Here is a 10,835-nt window from a genome sequence, read left to right as displayed (position 1 = left end):
AACTATCTTGATTACATGTCAGACGGAATGAAAAGGTCTGTGGGCGACAAAAATAGCGCAGGCTGGCAGATTATTTGTTAAAAAAAAAAGCAAAGATAAGAGACACGCTCATCAATCGCTGACTTTCAGTTATATTTTCAAATTAAAAGATTAACAAATTAATGCAGAAAAATCAATTAAAGTAGAGAGATAAATCGGTGAAAGCGGTCAGGTTGAAAGATTGAGGGAATTTATGTCATATTTGTATAAAAAGATGAAGAAAGCTGAGCTGTATATATGACGCGCATGCTTTTAGTCAATCAACCAAGGGCAGAGCCACGTTTACGCAGGTCATATTTAGATAGAATGTTGCTTTTTTTTAATATTTAGGTTCGTAAAGTAAATGCCGTAAAGGAAGGAATGGGGACTAATTTCAAAACGTAAATTTCTGCCATTCTGAAAGCAGCAGAATGGATAATTGAGAGAAGTTGGAGCGGGAAACAGATTGGAGTCTTTAGTGGCAGTCAGGCTGCACTGAAGGCCCTGAAAGATGCACAGCAACCATCAACAATGTAAACAGAAGCTTAATTCTGTATTAAGACGGAATATACAGGGTGAACGATATGAAATGTTACCTATTCAAAACACCAGAACTTTTTTGAGTGAAATTAGTTTTTATTGATTTCAAAGACAAAATTGTTCAAAAATGATTACAATTTTAAAATATATTCACTTTAGCTCGATATGACCACCTTTTGCCTTGACTATAGCCTTCAAATGGTCAAAAAATGAGTTGCATGCTGCACGAATGTGATCTTGAGGTATTTTGGCCCATTCTCGTATAATCGCTTTTTTCAGCGCATCCATACTGGCATATCTTTTAGTCTTCACCTTGTTCTCCAAAATGGACCAAATGGAATAGTCACCGAATTTGCGTCTAGCGAATTCGAAAGCCATTGTGTGGACGAAATGAAGTGTGCAACATGATTTTTTAACCATTCTTGGTTTACACGAGCTTTATGAGGCGGGGCCGAGTCCTGTTGGAACGTCCATGGTCTACGACCGAAATGTTTGCATGTAAAGCAGCTTCTAAAACATTTTCCCGATAATAAGTCGCATTCACTTTGACACCAGGCTCGATAGAAACGATTGGAGAGCGTCCATCAGCGGTCACTGCGGCCCAAACCATTACTTGCGATGGGAAATTACTTCGAGTGGCCATACGTAGACTCAAATTCTCGTATGAGCGTTCGGTCAAGTAAACACGATCGTTTTGAGTGTTTATGAACTGCTCAATTGGGGAATTTTGTTCATCAGAAAACACAATGTTAGGAAATTCGCCACGTTCGTGCAAACGCAACAACTCCTTTGCTCTTTTGGACCGAAGTTTTTTTTGCTGGGGTGAAAGATCGTGTGCTTTTTGGAACTTGTTAGCCTTGACCTTGAGCTCATTTTTCAATATGCGTCGAATGCTGTCATGCGATATTTTCAGTTCTTTGCTCATTTTTCTCCCGCTTCGACGTGGATTTCGTTCAAGTCGAGCCTTCACTTTCCGAACCATTTCTGGCGTTGTTGCGGTTTCTTTTGGTCCACCTACATAGCGGTTTGCAATGCTACCAGTATTATTGTAACGTTTTATAGTGCGATACACAAACATTTTATTCACTTTGAGGTGGTTGAGCTCTCAAACAATGGCTGGTTGTGATTTTGCAGGCAAATATAACGCAATCACACTATTACGTTTGAATTCCATCACAGAAAAAAAAAAATCAACAAAACTGAGACGCAAATGCTTTTGATGGCTTATAAACAACATATTGAACTGTCATTAGAACAATTTTGACGTTGATGTCATAAACTGCTTACAGATACAAACAATGTGAAGTTGGTAACACTTCATATCGTTCACCCTGTACATGTACTTATATGGGTTCCAGTACACTGCGGTGTTCAAGGAAATGAAATTGCCGATGAAATAGCTGCAGTTGGCCGGATGAGCGGTTACTCCAAAGGGACCAGAGCAATATAGCAAAGGTCGAGTCTAGAATGCTGCAGAACTGCAAAGTGTTTTGTGATAAGTCGGAACAGAAACCTGTCGAACTTTCTTCTAAATCTTGGTAGAAAAGACGTTCAGTGGATAGTCGGTATTATTACAAAAAAACAACCCACGACGCCAGCATATGACCACCATTGGAATCATTGAGAACCCGATTCGCCTTTCTTGCTTAGAGGAGGCGGATAGCACTGAGCATTTTCTCTGTGTGTGTCCTACCTTTGCTAGAGCAATGCTACGAATTTTCGGTTCCGATATCAAACCGGTGCAGATTTTCAGATTTGCCAAATAATCTTCTCACATGACGAGCTATCTCTGTCTCTATTCTATCCTATCTCTCTGTCACTTTTCTTCTTTGCTGTTTGGCGATCACCCTTTTTCTTTCCAGAGCTTCGAATACAATGGGCTTTTTGGCCTGAGTGTTTCAGGAGTTACCATTCTCTCGGTGCTTCTTGGCTCGCCTTTTTCAGACTTCAATTTCTAGTGTAAAGCTTTTAACGGTTCAATAAAGAACTTGAAACCACAACCACTTTCAGACTATGTGCAAACTTATAAAATCAATGCGAATCACCAAAATATATGCTTAGTTATTTGAAGTATACCAAATGCAACAATACTACACTCTTGTCAATACCCCAATTTTTTTTTTTTTAAGTACTAATGATTTATTAGCTTTAGAAGCATTACAATGTGATCAGACGATTAGTTTAGTTTAAATCTTAAACAAGTTCACACGATTACCACAGAGTCCTTTGCGGCCGAAACAAGATTTTCCCAGTCCTATCCCAGCATAAGTCCTGAGACCATCTCGAATTTTTGGCGAATCAAATAAGCTGTCCAAATGTTCAAAAAAGGGTTCCCCAGAAATTTTATTCAAATTCTTGCAAGCGCGTATCATTTGCAGAGGAAGTGCTGAATGGACTCTACAGCTGCTACAGAGAGTGTTATGCTCTTTCCGAAACTGGTAACTAAATGGTCAATGGTCCATAGCCCCGTTGGTATTCCCAGGGGCTTATTTTTGAACTGGACTTTCCAAGTTATGTGTCAGACACTATGCTTGCGCAACCATATTCTTAATTTCGCGACACACGACCACAATAACAATTGCTTAAATATAACATTGTAGTGGCCCGAGAGTATATGGACTATGCTTCAAGCATAATTACACAGGCCTGCAAAATCTCGCTTTTTTACAACTTCTAAAACCGCTATGGGTGTTTCTTGAAGGTTTTTTTATGCTGAAAACGAATATGACCTTGAAAATGCTCCAGCACGTCAGGATTTTTGGCAATTTGCGGTTAAATAGGCAAAAAATGCAGCTTTTGGCCATTTTTTTAATTTTTTTTGAGCAAGGTAAAGTTTTTTTTTAATTTTCCACAACGGCATCGCAAATTAATACTCTTTATTTTTACGATTAATATAAAAAAGTTATTCTATTCTAAAACCTTCAAGAAACACCCATAGCCGTTTTAGAAACTGTACCTCGCACTGTACCTCGATACATTTTGGTACATAAACCTTATTTTTACTTAATTGTAAAATGTGAAAAATTGATGGGTGATATAACTTTTTAATAATTTTTTTCGTAATCAGGACACCAAATTACAAAGTAATTAGCTAAAATTATCGAAAGAGTTTTTTGGTTGTTGGCCTGTGTTATTTAATTTTCATTTAAAAGCGGGTGATGTCATGTAATTTTAAGAATTGCACAATGCGCTCTAAAATTCTCATTTTTACAAATTTTAATATTCCCTTCGAATGCCAAACGAATGAATGAATCTCCGTGCATGAACATCAAATAACAGAAAAAGTTATTTTTCTAATGGCGGTCGCCCCTCGGCTGGCGATGGCAAAACTCATAGAAAACATTTGCCGTTCGGAATTCGCTTAAAACTGTATTTGTGGAACAACACCAAGACGCACACCACAAATAGGAGAAGGAGCTCGGCGAAAGATCTAACGTTTTTTTTTTAATTTCTGTTAGCACTGCGAAGACTCATAACCATGCCTTTAGTCTGTGATTGTGAGTCCCTAATAGCTATAAAAGTACCTGTAAAATTCGTGCTAAAAACGTGGTGCGTGTTATCGATAATTCACAACTTAATTTTACTTCATATGACTATCATATGAATCGGGTGGATCGCACCAAATGGCTTCCAAAAAACACTTTTTCAGTCTAACATATTGTGTGTTATCTTTCGCGAGATACTATCTGATTCTCTTGGCTTAGGTTACCCGTTTTCAAACACGGGTATTTATCCCCATAAAAAACAATGAATCTTATTTATTACCGGCAATCGTTGATTGCTATCACAAATTCTATTCAAGAAGCGGATAAAGGCCATTAAAGTAGAAATATTTAAATGGCAACTGTAAGCTTCTAATTGTTGTAACTTACATATTTAATCATCCGTTAATAAAATAAAAAAAGTAATTTATAATTGGCAGTATTAAATCCTAATCGAATTGCAATCGAACGGCAGCTGCATTAACATTCAGGCGACGTACTGGCCGATAAACACTAGCGAATGCCATTTCGGCTGCCATTAATGAAATTGAGACTGCTTTGATGGTGTATGAGGGATGCAGCTTTGAGCAGATGGATGAGAGTGCTGGAGAGTGCAGTTTGTGTGGCGTGCCAAGCCACCGACTAACGAACAAGAATCACTGTAAACTCATGTCACGACTAATGACTATGGAAATGGCAATTAAGTGAAACTAAATGCAAGAGATTCATGCTGCTGAGTGAGGCAACCGATCTGTTAATGTCGCTGCCGGTCACCCACCCAGCGCCGGCATAGCTTACAGCACTTAACAACACAATGCCAACAAATAGAGTCACAATGACTGAATGTGTGTGTGTGTGTGTGGACATCGATGGCATTGGTTGTGTTTACAGTGGAGCTCAAGTGACGTCGACGTCGAGAGCACTGCGGCGTTTTAAATCCCACATTTTGTGTTTGTTTATTTGCCAGCTGCTATTTGCTAGCTGTTATGCACTTATTGTAGTTATTTTTGTTGTTGCTGCACGCGTGTCATATTGCCCTATATGCGCCGCATGCGGTTTCACATTGCACTGGTCGAGCGCATTTTTCCCACATGTGTACATTTACTTGAAATATTCACACAAGACGTAAGTACAAAATGCACCCAATGTACGTACTTCTGTTGTTTGGCCCACTCGAAGGGCCAACAGGGCGTATGAGTACCTCTCATACACAAAATCGATTTTTTCCAATTTAATTTTTCTATAACCCACTATTTACCATTTAATGACTAAGCAAAATAAAAAATTTCATTTTCATTTAAATTGCGGAAGTATTGTACTATATAATTTTCACCGAAAATGCAAAAAATAACCGGTTGAAAATAGTTTTTCTTTGGCGTAAAAGAAGTTGCAGAAAAAAACAAAAACAAAAATGAATAGGGCATAAAACGGCCACTTAAACACCATCGTTTAAGCGAATGACTTTTGAACTTTATTGCTTGCAGCAATCGAGGTGCACAACAACGCTCTCCAATCCAATGTAGACACGCAAATGTAGCTGCCTTCGTGTGCCTGCCTATTCACTCTCCTTATACGGACCAACCTTAGCAATCGCTCTACTACTCTATTGCTTCAAATTTCAGTCAGTGCATTAAGATTTATTACGCTCGTGCGTCCGTTCATTCATCCATATACATATACATGTATGTCCGACTTGCAACCATTTTTAGGACATGACACGAAAAAAGTTATAAACACAAGAAAAAATACTGCAAAATAAAATCACATACCGTGTTATAGGGCAACACGTGAACCGGCAAGTAAAATTCTATGCAGGTGTTTGTCAAGAATGCAATTCATGCTTGGACTTAAGAAGGCAGGTGCCGCAAGCCGGATATCAGACTTACAGTGGCAATTTTCCCTACATGTAAATGCGTTTCATGCAAATTACATTGATGGGGAATGACCTAAACCCAGTAAAAAATGCTGAGAACATTGTTTGCAAGTTTAATACGAATTTTACTTTTGCATAAAACAAAAGAGGGGCCTCATTTTTACGAAAGTAAAACTTCGTTTCACAGTGGGGAATTTAAGCTCATAAATTTTTTTAATTAACATTTCTTTGAACTCGGTTCAAATTAAAATGGCTGAATATATTACAAAAATTTAATAAAAGGTAAAAAAAAATTGAAGAGAATTTTCTAAATTTTTAATTTTAAAGTAGTAGCAATAAGCTAAACAATTTTTTTTAATTTGTTTCTTTTTTTGAATAAAAAATTTAGGAATTTTTTTTTTAATTTTTACATGTTTAACATTTTTTTAATAAACTTTTTAGTTTTTTCAAAAAAGAAACCCCCGGAGACTCCAGCATATCTTGTTCTCGAATGTAACGCTATATATATATATATGTGTATATATGCTTGTATGCACCCTTTTTGGGTGTTTGGTCGAGCTCCTCCTCCTATTTTTGACGTGCGTCTTGATGTTGTTCCACAAATGGAGAGACCTACAGTTTCCGACTCCGACGGCACTTGTTTTTTATGATGAGCTTTTTCATGGCAGAATACGAGTACACTCGGAGGTTTGCCATTGCCTGCCGAGGGGCGACCACTATTATGTGGAAGAAAGTTGAGGCATCTCGGCTGGAAGAAAGGTATATACGCTCAGCCCAACCCAGCCCTATCTTAGGTTTATTAAGGGAAGTAGGTTTGGGTGAGGTACTGTGATGAGTAGACGGCACAAAATACCATGAAGTCGAAGGTTCTCTGTTCGAAGTATGAATTTCATTTGCATTCATTCATTCAATCGTGTCATGATTGCACTATTACGCAGATAAAAGATAGAACGATGCTACAGTTATTTTTTATAGGCGGTCGACGAATGTGGAATCATATAATCTAGAAAGTATTCCAGAAGCAGGAATGCGCAAATTTTTCAATTTTGAGTCAATGCATTGACTTCACTAACTGTACTAGGTTCACCAATTTATCTGGCACTTCGTTACGATGGAGCGCACTCCATATTCTATGATGCTGCAACCGGTCAAAAGCCTGCTCAAGGTCAACAAAGACAAAGCTGAGAATTTTCTGCAATTCGACAATCTGTTCAGCAATGATCCGAAGAATGGCAATTCGGTCCACTCAAGATTTTCTTGGTCTAAATCCAGCTTGTTTTCTACGTAACGTGCCATCCATTTATTCGTTGATTCGGTTCAGAATGACTTTGCAAAGGACTTCGAGTGTTACGCATAACAGCATGATCCCCCTCCACTTTCAGAAGGTACTCCTTTCATTGGGTTATACCCTGCCTCCAGTTGGGTGCTGTGAAGACGCACCGGAGATTCTTTGCGAACCTCGCCCGGGTGTTGCCGTCGTTGCAGGCTCCACATTTACAGGTACTTTGAATACTTCATCAAAGTGTTCTTCCCATCGCTAAAGTTCCTCCTAGTAATGGCACTTGATCTGGCGCATTCAAAAATTTGTCTACTTAGGTAGGCAAACCGCTCCTGATGGCGGCGTCAATACTGACATTGAGTAGAGAATAACGAAAGCCAAATCATTCTTCGCTATGCTTAAAAGTGGATTGTACTGTAAGCAGCTAACCGCCAGAAAAAAGCTAAGGATTTTTAACTATACTGCTGTATAGCTGCGAAATGCAGTCTGTAGCGGTTTTAACAACAAAAAAGCTCCAAATTTTTATAAATCGTTGTTTAAGAGCTATATTGCGCATATGGGGGCCAGATAACTGGATTTCTAATGACGAACTCCTTACTCGAAGCGAACAAAGGCCAATTGAGATTTAAATACGCGAACGAAGGCGGAAGTGGATGGGTCATACAATCCAATCCGTAAACCTACGACTGGTATCAGCAGAATGTCCCTAGACAAGAATTCGCAAAGCTCTCGCCGAAGAGAACAGCCGGAAGGAACATGGAGACGAAGCCTGTATGACGAATTCACGTCACCTGACGACTCGCTCACTTGGCCCGCAAGTCGCTAAAGTCAAATGCTGCAAATCGGCCCCAATGGAATCGGTTCATAACAAATAATAATAATAATCAAACGTTCAAACTTGATGTCCTAACATTGTAATGTTTCAGCATTAATCTTTCTGGTATAAGCAGGATGATATCACACCTCATTGTTATCCGCGCTATCCAAATCTGAGCATAGGAATCTGGTATCCATTAGTAACTGTTTAACTTCTAGACTGCATGGTTGACTACAGACTTCTTGTGGATATTTTCAAGTCGCGTGTCTGTGCTCTAGCAAGTACCATTTTGCTCGAACCTGATTATACGAAAAATATTTTATTAGAACGAAACTATTTTTACATTAACTTCAGTTCTACCAAAAAAAATTACCAGTCTCAAAAGAGCAAACAAAACTAGCTAAGGCTTGGATGGTGCATATTTGAGACAAATAATTACTTTCATTTACATGCTTTTTAAATATCCCTGGGTAAGAGTTTGCACAAGTATTTAACTTATCCTTCTTCGTAATCATTCCACCCAGCTGTGAATTATAATAGTTATGCAACTTAGGTAATATCCGCCTAGCGTGTGGAGCTCATCGTTTGTCATGCATTTATTCTTAGTTAAAAATACAATATATTGTAGTATTTTGAATATTCTGCTTATTGAGTTTACGTGTAAGAATAACATACACCTTGACCCAATAAAACATACATGCACACGCCGCACTATAATGGCAAGCTATGGCAAATACGTACATACACAAGTGATTAAAATTGCAGACAAAACTCGGTGTTGCATCAAGCAAAGACAATGGCTTTTCACCTGCCATTGCTTCTCCATTTGCCACTCGTACACAAATATGTGTATGCCAATGAATGACAGCAACAGTGGGCCAATTTTGAAACTTCACAGAGAATTTCTTAAAACTCAACAAGAAAAAAAATGCGATCGTTGTTAATCTGATCCCCTACTTAAAATTTAACATTTGCGCGCTAACTGCACTCATATCGCACCCTAAATACAAAAGGGTCACAACTCAAAATGTACTTCTGCTCAAATATGAACGAGACGTTATCAATAAAACGGGCCGCAGATGACATATGGCAAAAATAAATTTTTTTGTTTTTTGGTAGGACTGTTAAAAGCTTACATGGAAAATTTCAGCGTGATATGTCACATAGTTTGTTTTCTGGGCTACTGTAAACAAGTCAAGCTCGAGTGTGGAAAATTTTGAGTTGTGACCCTTTTGTATTTAGGGTGCGATATGATAACCAGCAACACTTGACTCAACTGTTAGTGCTCACTAGACAAAATAAATAAAGCAACAATAATAGTTGTAGTTGCAGCTGTTAGGTTAGGTTAAGTTTTCCTTTTTTGGTCCCACGAGTTTCCGACAAAAGAGGACCACCTGTACAGAGTCCGTGGGCACAGGTAGGGCTAGATAGAATCGTAGGTTGCCAGGTATCCGGAGCACTCTGTTCGCGACTGGACAATTTTATAAATTTGACTATCCAGCCATGCTTAACCTCGGCACTGGTCGTATTACACCTTGTTCCAACCCAGAGCTTTTTCAAGAGGTTTGCTCCTCCGATTTGCAGAACTTGGTCATCGTTCAAAAAGGCCAGACCATAGGAATGAAGTGCACTCGCTGAATACAGGAATGTACCTAAACGATCGCACTACCTTGATAAGGTCTGATTAATAATTCGACTAAGCCCCCGCACCAGGACAAGAAGAATACCTTCACGAAGGTTACTGTATTCTGAGAATTATGTAATTTTTGTAAAGGCTAGAGATGGAAAACATAATTCGAACAAATTAGTTAAATTCCAATAGCCAACAAGTCCAGCTCAATTAATTATAGTCTTGGATCATTTTACAACTGGGGAATTAGAACAACCAGAGGATTGTGTAAAGGGAGGAATCAACGTGCATATGCAATACTCAATTAAAATTATGGAGTTCGAAAGTTCCCGTATTTTTAACTCCAAACTACATCATCGCTTTTATGCAGTCTTCTTTTCATTGTTGCCCACAAGCCGAACACCATCAGCAAAAACGCGCTGTGGAGATTAATGAATGAGGAACCCATCCTGTGGCAGAAAGTGGTGATGGATAGGTCACACGTTTAGTTAACCACCAGATAGCATCACGAGAATGGCATTGGACTGAAACCCGCAAGAGAATACAGGTCGTGGTCGGCGGACATGGGACGGCGAAAAACCAACAGCCCAGAACCGTGTACGTTGGGAGAGTCTTGTCGAGGCCCTTGCTCACGAGCAGAGTGAACAAGGAAAAAACAAAATTCCGGGCCTTTTTTGATCAAGGTGGTAAACTTGTCTTATGTGGTAAGACTGAGCACAATCGAAAAAAAAAATACAAATTTCCAACCTTACTGCGTTATCGTTGAAATAAATGTCCTTTCCAGGACATGCAGACTAAAAATATCGCTGGAAATTTTACTGTATTTGTGAAATAATTGCCATTATATGTTTCAGTTTTTTTTTTGACATTTTACGCTGCCTGGAAACAACTACACAAAGTTCGAACATTTGTTTGTCGCTAAAAATGATGGAGTCCCATTGCTGCTGGATCTACATTCGCTTAGCCTTTGTCCACATTAATCGCTGTTTTTTTTGGGAAAGGATTTAGATTCTTTCAGGTTTCACTATGTTTATTCAAAAGACGGCTTTCAACAATTACAAAATTTCCAAACAGCAACTCAGAGACCCATAAAGTAGGAAGCGTAAGTAAATTAGTTCACTAGCTGGTTCGGGAGCTCAATTCATTAGCTAGATGATTATTACTGATATATTCCGTAGAAGGGATTTGCAATAAGA

This window comes from Anastrepha obliqua, chromosome 5 (genome assembly GCF_027943255.1).
Source record: "Anastrepha obliqua isolate idAnaObli1 chromosome 5, idAnaObli1_1.0, whole genome shotgun sequence".
Lineage (NCBI taxonomy): Eukaryota > Metazoa > Arthropoda > Insecta > Diptera > Tephritidae > Anastrepha > Anastrepha obliqua.
Note: the sequence above shows the minus strand (reverse complement) of the source record.